Source organism: Poeciliopsis prolifica, unplaced genomic scaffold (assembly GCF_027474105.1).
Source record: "Poeciliopsis prolifica strain line A6 unplaced genomic scaffold, Auburn_PproV2 SCAFFOLD001, whole genome shotgun sequence".
Taxonomy (NCBI): Eukaryota; Metazoa; Chordata; class Actinopteri; order Cyprinodontiformes; family Poeciliidae; genus Poeciliopsis; species Poeciliopsis prolifica.
The window spans coordinates 4,501,970-4,515,449 of record NW_026562376.1 but is presented as its reverse complement, the minus strand read 5'-3'; the positions used below and the strand labels follow the sequence as shown (position 1 = coordinate 4,515,449).

The 13,480-nt window shown below is 37.5% G+C and overlaps 1 protein-coding gene across 5 annotated transcripts in view; it reads right to left on the bottom strand.

Annotated features, from left to right (window-relative positions):
- Positions 1-2,819, bottom strand: part of phf21ab (PHD finger protein 21Ab) — a 32,181-nt gene extending 29,362 nt beyond the window's left edge. For all 5 annotated transcript variants that reach the window (XM_055027449.1, XM_055027476.1, XM_055027484.1 and 2 more), the window contains exon 1: positions 2,616-2,819. The gene's annotated coding sequence lies outside the window, so the exon portion shown is untranslated. The remainder of the gene's footprint in view (positions 1-2,615) is intronic.
- Between the last annotated feature and the right edge of the window lie 10,661 nt (positions 2,820-13,480).

The window sequence follows — 13,480 nt, the reverse complement described above, 5'->3', positions numbered from 1 at the left end:
TTTAACGCAGCTGAAACTCCTTGATGAAAACTTTTACACTAAAACAATCAAACTGTGACCCACAACTATAACAGGAGGATTTGACCAAATATTTATTTGACTGTATTAAAAATATTTAGAATTTTTCACATCTAGAGCTTGATGGAAAAGTTAAAATAACTCAAATAAGGCTTAAAAACTAATAAAATATAACAAACTACTGAGGTTTGTAATATTTTCAAACATAAATATGCTTTAAATATAAAAAAACTGAATAAATATATTATTCTCTGCTAGATGTAGTGGACAATAATGAAAGTATCCCAAAATACTTCAGTTTTTTTTTATTTACAAGTTAAAAAAGGGAGTTAAAGTAGAATATATATTAAGTTTAAAGATAATATTTAAATATTTTGCTGTCAGAGTACATCTAAATGGTTTGTACTCTACTCTAAAAACAGATTATATTCCCTAGTTAAATCTAAATAAATAAATAAAAATATTGATCTCAGAGCTAAAATGTATAGATTTAATGACGCAATTATATTAAAGAATTGTTTCTGTTATTATCAGTCACACATTAAACTACTAAAATACAACAAACTACCAGGGAATCCTCACAGAGAAAATGGGGAAAAGTCCAGTATTTCCACTGAAATATAATGGGAAACAATAACAAAAGTAGTTTAGAATAAAAAATAGTCACTTTTCTCTACCAAAGCAGGAAAAAGTAGGTCTTTATTGTTATTGTACAGCCGCAGTGATGCTTCATGCGCTCTGACATTAAATCCCAACACCCCAGTTAACACCCCAGTGTTCCCAGTGACCAGGGAATACCAGTGAAAGCACCAAGTTCGGCGTCCCGGAAGGGATGTGGGGTAATTAAGCTGATTGGGTCGGAAAGTTGCCGGGATATAAACTTCCATGAAGCCGCATGCCGCCGCAGCAGCAGCAGAGGCCCGAAAACACCAAGAAGTGAGGCTAAGATGGAGGGTTGATCCTGCGAGCAGCTCCACAAACTCCGCTTTTCTTTCGATTCGGGGGGAAACCAGCCATTAAACCGTCGCTAACCGACGGCAGACGGCCTCCACAAACCCTCCGGGCTGCCTGACAGATTCCCAGCTCTGGGATACCGGGGGACATTTCAGCAGGATCTTCGTTGTTTTGTCGCTTTTCTTTTTTTTTTTTTTTTCTTTTTTTTTTTTGTCGGTGTGAAAGCTCCGACCGTTTCACAGAGAACAAGTGGATGCGGCCTGAAGTTGGTGTCTGATTCACCCGTAAAGGGGCATTCAGCTGTTTTTTGAAATACTGAACTACCTTAAGAAAAGTCCTGAGGAAAAATCCAAAACACTTACTCAGTTCAAACCTGGAATTAATTATTCTGCATTGTTAATGAATACTTTAACATATGGGAAGAAACTTTTATGTAATTTTTTAAAGTTAAAGAAAATTATAAACGTCATTGTTTTGTCAACTGGACTTTGTTATATCAATCTTATTTCTAAGATTTGTATAACAATCTTAGAACTAAGATTGTTAGTAAACTTGTTTTATTTGTCAAAGTTCCATTAAGAGTAATTTCAAAGAATTTAAGCCAAAAATAAATAAAGATCATCAGTAACTTGACAACATGTAAACTTTAATAGTTTGTTTTAATGAAGCCAAATTTTTTTAAAGCAGCATAGGAACATATGTTTTAAAATAAAAATTTTGGTATTTTTTGTTTTTATAAACAGAGTAAACTGTTTTACAAATAACTGCTTTCTTAAAGAGATCTACCCAGTCTGGATCACTTTAATCACTTTTAAATTGTTTAAGTAGGGCAGTTTTCAGGCAGAACCTCAAATAAGGTAGACTAAAAATGGACAGCTCGTGTATTTATAAATAGAATCAAACTTTTGCATATTGAAATGTTGAAGGAAATCTTTCTAACACTACAGAACAAGTTTGACTTGTCCAAAGTTTGCAGGCACAGCCCTATTTGTGATGGTCTAGATAACGAGAATTAGATTGTCCTCCTAACTTGTGTCAAAACAATCAGAGTAAGTTACATAACCCATATCATGTTGCACACAATCTAGAATTGTTCAAGTCAGGTTTTACAAATTTTGGTATTGTAAATTTTAAACGAGCTGATAAACTTTAGTCCAGGCTTTCCTCAAAACAGCGGAATGCTCCTTTACTAAACAGCTATTAAACAGCTTTCAATCAGAGGCCAACTTCAGCACCGTTAACGTTAGCCGCTAACGCTACCTATCCTGCTAGCTGCCCGGGCTAACGGCGCCAGCAGGCGGATAACTTCACGCAAAGAACCGTGGGGAGCCTCCGTTGGAGACCCGGAGAAAAACCCGAGGGAGAAGATGAGCAGCAACCCTGAAGGACGCCATCTTTTCGGAACAAAACCTGGCGGTGAGCCGCCGTCTGTCGGTGGCTCTAAGTTCTGTCGGCCCCTTGTCCTCCAGAACTCCAGAACCTCGGTCCGCAGCTAAACACACACAGCCAGCCGGAACACACACCCTGCGGCCGCTCACACACCTGCCCGCACACCTGCTCAGAGCATCAGACTCATCCTTCAGCCTTCTGAACTTCCACACAGGACTGAATTAAAGTTATGAAATTAAAAAAAGCCCACTTACTCAGCAGCAGTCCTCCTCCAGATTAATTAAATATTTCCTCCCAGCAGCCGATCCACGGTGGAGCCACAGCTGAGCGGGAGTCCGGCCGCCTCCTGCCCGCAGAACTGCACTTTGTTCTGCTGTTAGAGTAAAAAAAACGAGTAAAAACAGAGAAACTGAAGCTACAAAACAAGAAGAACTCTTCTTCAATCTCATTCAGCTCAGCCTCAGCACAACACAGATCCCTGCGCCGCCAAGCTGGAGGAAGGGGGCACAAAAACTACATCGCGGTCCACAAAAACCTCCCCAATCCGCCACGAAGCGTTTGATACCGTCTTAGTTCGGCGCCAAAGTTCGTTAAAACAGACCGATCATAAAACCGAGCCGGCCAGAAAGGCTGTTCGGTGAGCGGACTACTTTTTGTGTCGGTGCGGCGAATTTATTTCACTTTGCCTAAGGAACGGCGGTGCTGCGACTCCCATTGCCTAGGGAAAAAACCCGGATGTAAACTCAGTGAAACTCTACGGAGAGAAAGTCTTTCTCGCACACACACACACACACACACGCCGAGGATGTAGTTGTGTTCTTGTTGTGTTCTCCTCCTCACAGGCGGGCCGTCCGTTCCCAGCCTCCATGTTCGGCTGTTCGCGACTGTTGATGCACTTTATAAAAACAGGAGAAGAAGAAGAAGAAGAAGACAGGTGGCTCGGCCTTTTCCCTCTGCTCAAGTGTTTTTAGCTGAAGAACAGCTTCACAAATAACCACCGACCTGGAGGAATGAGAAAGCAAAATAGAACAGAAAACAGTTTAACATCAGTTTTAGTTTGTTAATTAATTTATTTATTTATTTATTTAATGTACTTTGAGGCTAAAATGCTGAACTATCTTTGAATAATGTACTGAAAAACTGCAAGCAATGTGCTTGCAGAATGCCACACTGTTAAAAGAACTGAAAACACTAAATTTAGAGTGAGACATCTTGAAAACAATTCTTTTAGAAAGTATTTAGTTTTGTTGCTTTTAAGAAACAATCATGGTCTGCAAAGTTAGACTAACTTATTTTACAAAAATAAAAAGACATTTAATGTCTACGTTAAATAAAAATATGAAACAAAATAGATGTAAATATTAGGCCTTTAATTCAACAGAGGTCCAACCAACTGGAGCCAGCAGAAGTAAAACTGAAAACAGTTTAACATCAGTTTGAACTTCTTGTTTTATTGGTGAATATAGTTATTTTGGAAAGTATTTACAGTTTAGTTGCTTTTAAAAATTGATAATGTCAACAAATGTAGTTTTTTTTTTTTTTTTTTTTTACAAATCCTTTAATGTCCACGTGAAAACATGAATGCAACAGGAAGTGGTGGGAGGATAATAGTGTGGCATGTATTTTATCCACTTATCATAAAAAAACTTGTCAGCGTGTGTTTTTTTTTTTCAACAGAGGTTGAATATTAACATAAATGTAATGGAATCACAACAACAGTCATGCTGCTTTCCACTTCATATCTGGAGCATGTTGTGATCTACAATTTGTTTTTCTGTAATTTTTTTGACTCCATTTTGTCTGTTTACAGTATTTTCTGTGATCTTTTCTGGTCTGTTTTTTTGTGCATATTAAATTCAGTTTCCTGAACTTTTTGCTCTTTCAGTTTGTTTTTGAATCTTTTGGTTTATTTTGTGAAAGTTGGCACATATTTCTCTGCAGGCAACCAGAATCGAATGGTTTTCATCCTGAAAGTCCAATGAAAACACTATAATAGAAAAACAATTAGTTGAGACGCTCCGATCCCCTTTTTTCATTTCTGATACCGATAGGGTTTGGTATCAGTTGATACTGATTCGATACAGGAAAATGACTGAATTTACTTAAAACGCTTCTTTAAAATAAAAAATAATAATAAAACAGACATAAATGCATTGAATTAAAAATTTATTTGATAACTCTGCACCAATCCAGCACACTTAAATACAAAATAGCAATACTAAACACAACAATTGCAAAATAGTTTTTTTTTTGACTGATGTAATAAAATATGTAATAAAGTAAATAAAGATATTTCTACATAACTCTTTGAATAATTAATAAATATAAATTTTACAACAATTTCATAAATAAGTCAATATATAATACAAATAAACGCATAAAATATTTATGAATGATCAAAAAGTGTATTGGAATAAATTACAAATAATAGCCTGTAATGATAAATTGACGGACATTTAAAAATAAAAATTATCAATTAGGCAAAGCTTTTAAAAATCTTCCTTTTGTTTGAGATTAAATAAAATGAAGGGAGGTTTATGGGACCTTTATAAAAGTGTTCAGTTTACATTAATCCTGACTCAAAAGAAAACAAACATAGAGATGATTGATCCGTCTGAGTTTTCATTGATGATTCATGATTCAGATGCATTCGGGCTTATTCTGCACAGATTGACTTTAACCTGCTGCTCCGGGAACAGCTGCTGCTCTTTGTTTGCTCGTGCAGTCATTTCCTGTTCTGTAATGACCCACCGCCGCCACTAGAGGGAGCAACGTCACCGGTGAACACATCCCAGCGTCACCTTCAGGTTCACGGTGACCTTCCGCTGCGGGTCAACCCGGGTCCGCAGACACGGAGGGACGTTTCTGACACTTTCTGTGGGTCCGATCAGCAAACCGACTGAGAGTAAAGAGCTAACTTATTCAATAATTTCAAAGGTTTTGTTTATTTTATTTTTAGAAAAAAAAAGTAAACAAAATTTCCTATTTTTGTATTTTTTATTTATTTATTTATTTTAAATTACCCCCCAAAAATTTCCTCAATCAATAATTTCTTGGTGGAAATACTTCTAATAATTTCGAGTCAATTTATTCAAAATAAAGTGTCCCAATAAAAAGAAACATCCAATTCTCACCCCTACAGTCAATTAATTAGAATACTGATGAGAATTTACTTTATTTTTCAGCAACTTTATCACTTGGTAAGACACATTAGATTTTTTAAAAAGTCTCTTACAGTTTTATTGCTTATATAAATCAACAAAAAATAAAAATTTGGCTTTTTGACAAGAAAAAATTGCAAAGAAAAAAAACAATTTAATGTCAAAAAGAAAAAGAGTTAATTATGAGAAATATTAATAATGCTATCAGAAAAAAAGACCAAGTTTAGCAGATGCATCTCTTAAAGTTAGGAGAAAAAATGTTTTAATAAAAAACTAGCTATAGTTATACATTTGTTTGCTCAAAACTTCCAAAGTCCTGATTTTAATTTTCTGTTGACATGTTAAAAGATTATATCTGTAAAACTTATTCCAAACTTCACAAAATTAATATTCCTCATTTTAATGTTTTGTTATGTTTTGTGTTAGAGTTGTCATAAAATTACTGCTTTAATCTCCTACGGCTGCAATTTATTATGGCAATATTATTAATTTATTCTAGGAATTAAATTAAAATGTTAGCTTGACCTTTATATTTTGTTGTAGAGTTGATATGAATTCAAAGACCAAATAAAAAGAAGCTGTAAATTATAAAACAAGATGGTGGCTCTGGTTGACATCACTCACAGAGGAAATTGGTGGGGAAAAAATGCAGATTTTCCAAAAATTACATCTTCGAAAAACAAAAATTTGATTAACTACAAAAAAGAGAAAGAATGAACTTCCTACTTAGTTTCTTGGTTATTGAGATTTGATACTCATCAAGTAATTCTCTTAGTAAAGAGTGAACATCTATCAGTCTTGAACATTGATAGATGCAGCTGAAAACTATCAGCATTAAGTTTTTGATTTATGTTAAAACCAAACAGGATGAAACCGGAGCAGGGCCGTGCAGAGACCTTCAGAGGGTCAGAGGCTCAAAGTTTTAAAAAAAGAACACATTGAACAAGACCTTAAAACACCAGAACAACATAGCAACAACCCATTTCAATCAAGAATCTAATTGGATCCTATTATATCACTTCCATCATGCAGGAACAATGCAAAGCAAATGTAGTCAATGTTTTCCCATGTTGCTGTTTCTGCTGCTGACAGTCCTGGAGGGCTGAGTTGATCTGAGACTGGAGCTGTTAAACAGACCAGAGGAGAGAAGGTCAAAGGTTATGTAGTTATGAAATAAGCAAATTTGCTGCTATTTTACTAAATAAGCCCAAATAATATCTATTTAACCTCTGCAACAACTTGGCTGCAGGCTGATTTATAGATCAAAAAGCTCAAAGGGCTTTAACGCCATATAATGTTTTGATATTAGCATCTCTGAGATCTGGAATTGTAAAACTGGGATATAAAGGCATAGAAAACTCAGTAGCTGCTGGTTGGGGCCATTCAGGGGCCTCCAGACATTCAGGGGCCTCCAGACATTCAGGGGCCTCCAGACATTCAGGGGCCTCCAGACATTCAGGGGCCTCCAGACATTCAGGGGCCCCAAGAAATGGTCTAATTGTAACACAGACCATAGATCTAAAACTGTAGCATCATTTATAGAGAATGACAATGTTACTAAATTTTATTTATTGTATTCAGTTGAGAAAAACAAAATTACATTTAGGATTTAATTAGGAAGTTTAGCTTTGCAAAAGTTTGAAGAATCATCTTGATAGTTTGATTGTTGCGTTACCATGGCTACAAAATGGTGTAATCTGTGTGTTTGATTTTGGTTTGTTCACAAATACATCACACCAAAAAACCAACGATCAGTGATTGATTTTAAAGGGCGAGTGAAGGGCTTTGTGGTTCCGTGTAGTCCAATCAGAGCGCAGCAGACGGGTGTTGAGGTGGAAGCACAACTTCCGGCCATGTTGGATCTTGATGACCTGGTTAATGCGTTTCCAGAGGCGTCTGTTCTCCTTTGAAGAGCAGCTCTGCCTCTTTGTTCTGTGGCTCAGATCTGGATTTAAACCCGTTAAACTGATCAGAGAGAAGCAAAAAATGAAAAATTAAAGTATGAATTGAAGTAGGACACCAGAGTTGGAGGAGATGCTCTTTTATTCTCTGTTTCTCTTTTTGCTTTATCTAATCTAAACCTTGTGCAGGATCATTTTTAACAGGGCAGTGTTGTGTGAAATGTACTTTTTTGAGCTTTAGTTATAGTTTTAGTTTTATTTCCTGTAGTGTTGCTTTGATTCTTTCATGCATGTTTGAGAAATCCTTCAGTCTCCATGGATCCATTAAGCTATGTGAAATGCCTTGGTGGACTTAGCTCCGCCTTCAAGACGATGCTATTCTTTGGAGCTGCAGTTTCTGAGTGCATCCTCCCCCAAGACTCAGTCAATCTGCTCCTTCAGACTAGCCAGCATCATAGGAGCTACTTCTCAAAGCAACCCTGGTAAAAATGTTGAAAGGTTAATAGAGGAGCCATGTTGTAATGACTTCTTGAAGGCGTAGTTTAAGAAAGAGCAGGAGTTTCTTAAAGAGACAGAGGCCCAATTTTCGGGCATTAAATAAGGAAGTAAAATTTCTATTGTTATATTTGATTTTTATTACAACTGAAGATAACGCAGTTACTTGATTATGGAATAAAAGTAATAAAACCCCTTTTGAAACACTCAAATACATTTGATCCCACTTTTATTTCCTATAAGTCTTCATGAAGCTACAAAAAATTCACCTAATTAACATTTTTTTCTCTTATAATTTATCTATTTCTGTTTCCTTGCCCTTTGTTCTTGTCTAGTTTCTAGAGCAAATTTTACAGATAAAATAAGGCAAAACTAACTTAGAAGTAGGTTTTGATCAAGATACAGCAGCTCCATTGGTAGATTATTTCACTTAAGACAAAACATTTTTCCCATGTTATAAATAAATAATTTGCCAGTAGGACAATATTAATATTAAGGAATTATTCATTTAAAATAAGCTGCTATATCATTTTGAAAGGTTACTTGTAAGTTAGTTTTGTCTTATTTTAGCTGTACTGGGACTTGTGCACTGGAAACCAGACATTTTGGTTATCCGGTCAATGACCAGCAGCATGCTGGACCTCTGATGAATTACTATTACTATTTATTACTATTATGTTGCACATTTTTATTTTATTGTCATTATTTTTTTGCAGAAATCAGTTTCCTCTTGAACATTAAAGTTTTTTCAGCTTTTTTGTGTGTGAAAGAAGAAGTCTAAATTTGTTGATCATGATTGAATTTTTTTCTCTTTTTTCTATTAAGCAAATTTATTTTCCAAATTCCAATTTGCACAATTTATTTAAGGTCAGTCAGCTGTTTCAGAGGATGTTTTTGAAGACTATCTAATTGCTCTAAATGTTTTGTGAATCAGAAGAGATAAATGACTAAACCCCTGATTATAAAAGACCTTCTGAGGGTTTTTGTGAGCAGACTCAGAGTCATGATTCTGTAGGAAGCAGCAGAGTCGGTGTGAAGAGGAAACAAGCTCACACTCCACAGTATCTGAGCCCACAGAGCTCCTCGACGCAGGGAAACACTGCCCTCTGATGACATAACGGCAGCTCTGCTACTTTTAGCAGCTGGAAGTGACTCATAAGAGCGGCTTGAGTGAATCTGAGCAGATTGTCGACGGGATTTCATAACGCTCTTTATGTAAAAGACGGAGAGGAGGGGGCTGGATGTGGCGCCTCTCCACCTGCCTCCACCTCCACTGCGGCTCCGCTCCACATCTGCGGATTTTATCCACAAATATTCTCCTTCGGATGTTCCAACGTTCACGCTGCAGAGCCTCCCACTGATCCTCCACATCCCACACAGAAACCACAGCAGGACGAGGCTGCGGGCCGGTTCAGACTGATAGAACCGGGTCCAAGAAACGGACAGTCAAAGGAGATCCAGGGTTGAGGAACAAGGTTCACTCTGCAGCAACTTGACTAAGGCTGCATTCACACCAGCCCTGTTTAGTCCGCTCTAATCGTATACCAGTCCATTTGTGCAGAAGGTCAGGTTCAATTGGGGAGATGTGAATGCACAGTCGAACTCCAAAAAAGTGAATTCTGGTGAGGTTTGAATTCACATGTGAACACCAAGCGAACCAGAGATCTCTCCAAACCAGGAAGTGGGTTAACAATGTTTTCACAGCTCATAATTCAGTTCGATTGCAATATTTGTATTTACCCAGAATGCCTTGCGCCATATTCCGCTTCTTGATTTTGGAGCTGTCTCTGGTCTTGTTGTATCCACATATGTATTTAAACCAAGCCAGAGTTCTCTTCAGCTGAACTGTGACCTAAACGGACCAGAGTTCACTTTCACACCAAGAACCACTGAAGGAAATGTCATGAAGAAGACACTGAGCAAAACCTCCTTCTTTAAAGAAAATGGCGTCAGATTTTAGCAGTTGTAGGATTTCTCTTTTGTCGTTGGTAAAAAACAAAACAAACACACAAGCTATTTCTCCCTCTGGTACAAGGCTGTATTTACCCAGAATGCCTTGCGCTGTATTCCACTTCCTTTTATTAGGGTGACCTCCGGTCCACTTGGTATTCTCAAAACACACCAGAGTTAATTTCAACCGAACCAAGGCCGAGTTTATAGGTGGACCGGAGTTCGCGTTTCTGGTCTGCATCAGAGTTCAAATCTGCATTCATACCAAACAAACTGGACTTTCTACACAAACTAAACTGTTTGATTCAAGCGGACTAAACATGGCTGGTGGGGCTGCACCCATGCTGTTGTCTCAAACGTTCAGATCAGGTCCATATCAGACAAACACATGCAGTTAAATAATTTATCTCTACATGCAGATGACAGGAGGAAATGACTGGCAATCAAAAAGGGGTGTGAAAGACCAAAAAATACCCGCAGGGATCTTTTCTTTGAGAAAATTCCTTGAGTCTGTGACAAGTCAAACAGAACGAGCACCGCGTCTAAACAAACCCGGAGAGGATTGGACCTGCATCCTGATGCAACCCCATCAGCTCATCTTTCAGGCTCCGCGCCCGACTGGAGTTTCTGGTCCTGCTGGGTGAAACATGAGACGAGGAATTTCTTTGGCTGCTTTTCACACAGACACGTCACGTCTGACTCAAACCGATGGAAGCAGAACATCAACAAACACATCTTTACTTTCGTTTGCTATTAATAAAATGCCAGGGAATTATTTACATGAAAGAAAAACTAACCCTACTCCTCTTCCCCAGAACCAGAACTAAATATGAGAAGCAGCAATCAAAAACAAGAAGCAAAAACCTGATCTGGGTCAGTTTTATGCTGCATTTATTGCTATAATTTTTTTTATTGGGATACAATTTTGATTAATTGTTGTGGCAATAAATTCCAAGTAATGATGATTAAAAACCCTACAACTGTCCACATAGTTATTTTTACTATTTTATTCTACAGTTTGTTCAATAGATTTGTGCATTTATTGACTAAATTTGTGCATTTAAGTCATTTATACCTTGTTTATATAACCTTTGTTTGTTCTTAAGAAAAATGAAGCTTTTGATTTTGATTTAATTTTTAATAGGAATAAATGTGAGGTTGTACTGCAAAAACACAACATTTTACCAAGTATTTTTGGTCCAGTTTCTAGTGCAAATATCTTAGTAAAATTGAGATAAAACAAAAAATAACTTACAAGTAATTTTTCAGCAATATTCTAAAAACAATTCCTTAATACTTTTTTAAACCTTTTCCATTGGCAGATTATTTCCCTTATAAAAAGACATTTCCTCCCCATTAAAAGTGAAATAATCTGTCAATGGAACCAGTGCTTTTTAAAAAAACAATATTAAGGAATTATTTACTCCTATATCTTGCTGAAAAGTTACTTCTATATTAGTTTTATCTTCTTTAAAGTGTGTTAAGATATTTACACTGGAGATCTGTCCTAATTTATTCAACATTTTAAATAAGAGTATTTTAAAGATTAATTTTTTGTTTTTGTTGTTTTAGTTACAGGAAATGTTCAGATATTAAATATCTTTATGATTCGCTATCCTAACTTTTCAAAATGAATAAATGTGAGTTTGCTCTCTGCGATTACGGCTCCTTCGGTTCTGAACACGTTTCATTGACTCATTATGCGTAATGTAATAATTGAGGATCAAACAGTAGTTTATGATGGTTCTGTGTTACAGGGATCAGTAATGGGATTACCTGCAGAGTGTGAGTGTGTCCTGCTGGAGCTGCAGGACAGATATCTGTCCCTGCCCAGCTGCAGACGCTCCGCATGATGTGATTATGTGGGACGAACCGGGCCCGAACAGGCTTCACATCCCACTCGTTTGATCCACCAGAGGCTCCTCTGATCCGCGCTGACAGCAGGTTCCCTGTGCTCTGATCCATGACGAGTTTTTGAGTTTAAAGAGTTTTTTCATACTTGATAGTAGTAGACTGTGGATCAAAATTACAGCATTTGTTTATTTTCAGCTGCTGCGGTTTGCTTTCACACAGCAGCGTGTCAAAAGATCCACATTTTTTGAAAAATGTTTTCCCCTCATCGCCTGTGGGGGCGCTACACCAAGAACTGCTGAAGGAAATGCTACGACAACCTCAGAAGAAGAGACCGAATGCAATTTTCTCCTTTACGAAATGTAAACAAAAATGTGTCAGATTTTAGTGATTGTAGGATTTGTCTTTTGTCTTTGGTTAAAAAAACCACAAAAACCATGAGTCATTTCTCCTGCCAGACACAAGCATTGTTTTGGTTGTATTTACCCATAATTCCCTGCGCTTTAGTCCACTGGCTGCTTAACGTACGTTAAGGTGTTGGAGCAATAAGACTTTAACATTTAGGAGTGGCGTTTTGGGGAAATATCGTCGGCCATTTTAAAGAAGAGCTATGGATTCAACACATTGACAAAACAAACAAAACAAAACATATTGTATTTTGTTTATTTTTACTTTGTTTTTTTATTTTCTTATTGTTATTTCTATTATTTGCAACAAGATGGGGAGACGGGAAAACACTGCATTTGCTGTTATCCCTGTAATCAATGACTTGTTCTTGCTGGATGATTAAAATAAAATAATTAAAAAACAAAACTAAACATTATCTTCTTACTACTTCCTGTCATCTTCTTCAGCGTTTTCGCCAGTAGTGATATCCTGCTGTTGATCATTTGACTCATTTAACATGTAATATTTCCATATGGTTCAAAAACCACCTCATCATAGGGCAAAATGCCGAATTTGTTTGAAATTTGTGTTTCCATTAACTGATATTATTTTAGTCATTTTAATTTGAGCAGTTTCATGGTTAATGGAAACTCGAGGCCATTAGAGCCATTCATCGCTGTCATTTCTGGCCCTTATATGTGATGCATGGGGGCGCCAGGCCAAAGCGGGCGCCACAAGTCGGCGTGTTGTGTTTGATGGCTGTTTGTGCAACAAAACTGTGTCAACTTATGAGCTGTGCCTCTCTGAACTGAAGCAGATACAGTTGGAGAATTTGGAAATGTTTCATCTTTTCTGTTGCTTTTTGTTTAGTTCTTTTATTTTGATGATTTCTAGCCTCGTGTGCTCCGCAGCGCATGTGGGAGATATATATATATTTTTTTCCAAGCTAAACGTCCTCCTGCCCGCTGCACCTCCGTTTTAATTGGCTGTCAAAAATAACCTGCCTCGTTTCACGGTGCGGTTCCTCCTCGGAGCGGGAACCCGGGGGATGAAGCCGCCACGTGCATGCGGTGAAGAAGCGTGCGTGGGTCTCGGTGCGGCCGCGCGACCTCTGCTTCACTGCAGTGTGGGATGTTTTTACCATCTTTATGTAAAACGTATGTGGGAGGGCAAACCGAGCCGCGCTGCAGAGATGCGATCCAAGCGAAGAGGAGCAAACTCATGCTGTGAAGAGGAGCAGCATGATTAGTTCCGATTTTACTAAACACAAAGAAAACGAAACGCGAGTCTCCTGGAAAAATGAGTTCATCACTTTCCTCCTCTCGCTGCCTTTCTTTTCAGGTCTACTTTCTGCTCCTGCAGGGCGACTCGGGC